Source organism: Rutidosis leptorrhynchoides, chromosome 4 (genome assembly GCF_046630445.1).
Source record: "Rutidosis leptorrhynchoides isolate AG116_Rl617_1_P2 chromosome 4, CSIRO_AGI_Rlap_v1, whole genome shotgun sequence".
NCBI classification, from domain to species: Eukaryota; Viridiplantae; Streptophyta; class Magnoliopsida; order Asterales; family Asteraceae; genus Rutidosis; species Rutidosis leptorrhynchoides.
Genome location: NC_092336.1, coordinates 352,067,199 through 352,071,093, shown reverse-complemented (window position 1 = coordinate 352,071,093; position 3,895 = coordinate 352,067,199). Strand labels below are relative to the sequence as shown.

General features: G+C 35.2%; 1 non-coding gene across 1 annotated transcript; it reads right to left on the bottom strand.

Moving 5' to 3' along the window:
• Positions 1-1,616: 1,616 nt before the first annotated feature.
• LOC139845834 (small nucleolar RNA R71) lies at positions 1,617-1,723 on the bottom strand. Its single transcript, XR_011758590.1, has one exon. It is a non-coding gene; the product is annotated as a small nucleolar RNA R71 (small nucleolar RNA).
• Positions 1,724-3,895: the final 2,172 nt, after the last annotated feature.

Below are 3,895 nucleotides of genomic sequence, written 5' to 3'. Positions count from 1 at the left end.
ACCTTTAGTGGTTTGATTCTTGATGTTATAATTCAGTAGGCTTATAACTACCTTTAGTGATTTGATTCTTGATTTAGAATACTAATAATGAAGTGTAAGAACAAAGATGATAATGGAGAGAAAGAAAGAAACACTTTGTAAGTGTGAGAAATGGTGCAAGTTTAATGCTTGCATTCATGAGTATTTATAGCCTAAAATCTCAATATAAAAATACATACTTTGTGTACCAAAATTGACTATATGTATACACCAAAATTGACTATCCATATCTATATTATTATTATTATTATAACATATCTTTTAATTGTATAATTCGTTTAAATTGTATATTTTTCGTTCATAATTAGTTTTAAGACTAGTATTTTGCCGTAGTTATTTTTATTTCTAGATTTTTAGGCTTTGCCGTATAATCCCTTAAGTGCTTTTTCTTTAGACTAAGATTTAGGTGCTTTAGAATTTTGCGACGCCGTTTTAAGATTTTAGTACTTTTTAAGTTATTGCCGTTTTGGATATAGAATTCCTTTTAAGCTTTAATACATTTAGACGCAACTTTTAGACTTAAGTTTTTAGAATTCTAAGTTTCGACGCTTTATTTTTTTATTTTTGTTTTTCGACGCTTATTTTTTTCGACCTTTTATTTTTCGACGTTTTTCGACGCGCTCTTTTTCTTTCTTATTTCTCGACGCTCTAGTTTTTAGGACATAGGATTTTCTATTTCTTCTCTAAAATTCAAAACGAAAAATTATTTTAAGCGGTTAAATTGATACACATCAAAATTTTCTGGTTCGTAGTAATAGTTGGATTTGTTAGTGGCGAGTTGTGGGCTTCCGATTTAAAGGGTCCTGGCTACCTGCTGCATCTATTGGCTATTCGAAACGTGGGCAAATGCAAAAAAGTCAATTAATTTGATAACTTATATAATTTCTAATAGGATATTCAGTGAATGCACCGAGCAAAACATTCACCACTTTTCATACGTTCACCACCTGTAACTCGATCAAGACATTTAGGTAATATTATCGCCATTGATTTTTCTTTAGAATCATCATCTAGTCAAATAAGTACTCCAACTCAAAATCTCGATAATCCATTTTTTGAACCCGACTTCAAAATTGAAAACCCGGAGGATATTCAAGGACAATTCCAAGATCCCTAAACCACTAATCATTCCTCCTGAACTACAAACCGTTAAATCAGAATCCTCTAGTGATTCGTATTCAACAATTTTAATTATGGAAGTAACGGAACCTCTAAGTATGGAAGACCGAATGAGAGCCACACGCACAGGACAAGGTCACGCCATTATTAAACCTGACATTAATGCGCCAGATTATGAAATCAAAGGACAAATCCTACACATGGTAACTAATCAATGCCAATAAAGTGGTACGCCAAAAGAAGATCCAAACGAACATCTTCGAACCTTTAATAGGATCTGTACTCTATTTAAAATCAGAGAAGTTGAGGATGAACAGATTTATCTCATGTTATTTCCCTGGACTTTAAAGGGAGAAGCCAAAGATTGGTTAGAATCGTTACCTGAAGGGGCAATTGATACATGGGATGTCTTAGTTGAAAAATTTCTTAAACAATTCTTTCTGGCATCTAAAGCCGTGAGACTTCAAGGAGAAATTATTACGTTCACACAAAAGCCAAATGAAACTCTATATGAGGCGTGGACAAGATTTGAAAAGTTATTGAGAGGATGTCCTCAACATGGTTTAGACACTTATCAAATAGTGCAAATATTCTACCAAGGATGCGACGTTGCTACACGAAAAGACATCGACATAACAGCTGGTGGTTCCATTATGAAGAAAACCGCAACTGAGGCTTACAAAATCATTGATAACACAGCCTCCCACTCGCATGAGTGGTACTAGGAAAAAGATATATTTCGTTCATCTAAAGCGGCTAGAGCCGATTCTAGCCATGACTTTGATTCCGTTTCCGCAAAAATAGATGCCTTTGAGAGACGAATGGAAAAGATGAATAAAGATATTCACGCAATACGAATCAGTTGTGAGCAATGTGGTGGACCACACTTAACAAACGATTGTCACAATGAACAAACGATGGAACAACGTGAGAATGTTTCCTACATGAACCAAAGGCCGGGAAATATTTATCAAAATAATTATCAACCGCCAAGGCCAAACTTCAATAGAAATCAAAACATTCTTTATAATCCAAATGGACCCAACAATAACTCGTATAACCAATAAGGTTCGAATAACCAACCAACTCAAAATAACACTTTCAATCAACAAATACCTAGCTTATATAAACCACCACAACAAACCAAAGAGAACAAGCTAAATCTGGAAGAAATGATGGCAAAGCTAATGGAATCTCAAACACAATTTATTGCAACTCAAACCTAAACAAATGAGAGGTTTGATCAATCATTAAGAACTCAACAAGCTTCCATTTTGAATCTAGAAAAACACGTAGGTACTCTTGCTAGCATGATGAGTGAGAGGGAACAAGGAAAGCTACCGAGTAATACTGAAGTAAATCCTCGGAATGAGAATGTTAATATGGTGTCAACAAATTCTGAAAAACCAGCTCCAGAAGATGGAGAGGTTTTAGATGTGAGTAACAATGAAGAAGTTACAACACCACCACCACCCGAGTATGTAAAGCCAGTGGTGGCACCATACAGACCACCCATCCCGTTTCCAAGAAAAGGAGTTGAGTATAAGCAAGTAATAGGTAATAAAGTTTGTTATACCTCTGGAAAGAAGAAGAAGAAGAAGAAGAAGAAGAAGAAAGTACAAGAAACAAAAACCGTAAAGATAAACCCGGTGAAGACAGTTCCACCAAAACCTCTACCCAGGTGGGTGATCCGGGTGAATTTATTGTTCCTTGTCTACTTAGTGATTGTGTCATGTATGATGCACTAGCAGATTTAGGTGCGAGTGTGAGTGTTTTGCCTCTTTTATTATATAAGAGATTAGGAGTAGGTGAGTTAAGTCCAACAGAGATGAGTGTTCAAATCTTTGATCAAACCATTAAGCACCCAGTTGAAATTGCTGACAACCTACCCGTTCAAGTGGGTAATTTAACCTTTTTAGTCGAATTTATTATCATTGACATAGAAGAGGACTCAAACGTTCCTCTAATATTAGGTCGACCATTCTTAGCGTCCACCGGGGCGTTATTTGATGTAAGAAAAGGTAGAATGACAATTAGTAATGATGAAAAATCAATCACCTTTGTGAGTCGAAAGTCTAAACCTCTACCAACCAAAACCGTTGAACCAATAAAAATGATCGATAAGAACCAAATTGTTTTACCAACTCCAACGGTAGTGCTTAACAATAATAAAACGCCTAAGTGTAGGGAAGATGAAGTAACACCTAATGATGACCTGATAACAAAGAACCCCATTGTTGATACGAAATTAAATGATCCCGTTATGAACAGTTCAATGAAGAAACTTATTAAATGGATTCGCGATGCTAGAACCAAGGGGAACTCTAAGTTATGTAACCGGTTAGTATCCAATCTATCGCCTAAAGAAAAGGCAAAACTAGTTGAATTTGTGGATATTACACAGGAATCCGACCAATGGCTTAAAGCAAAAGTCACAGATATGCAAGTTGATTATGGTCCAAGAGAAATTGACAATGAAGTTAACCACAATTTCGACACCACAGCTACCTAAGTGTGGGGAGATTCAAATGTTCTAAGAAATAATGCTGTCTAGGGTTAGTTGTTCTGTTCTCGTGTAGTTCCGAGAATGGAATCTGATTGGTCTTTTCTACTAGCAGACACTAAAGAACTAGTTTTCTCCCCCCATTCTGAATTTTTGTTTTGTAGGTTTTGTATATGCATTTTTAAATTTAATTTTTGTGCAAATTTAAATATAAAAAAATTACTTTATTTCATT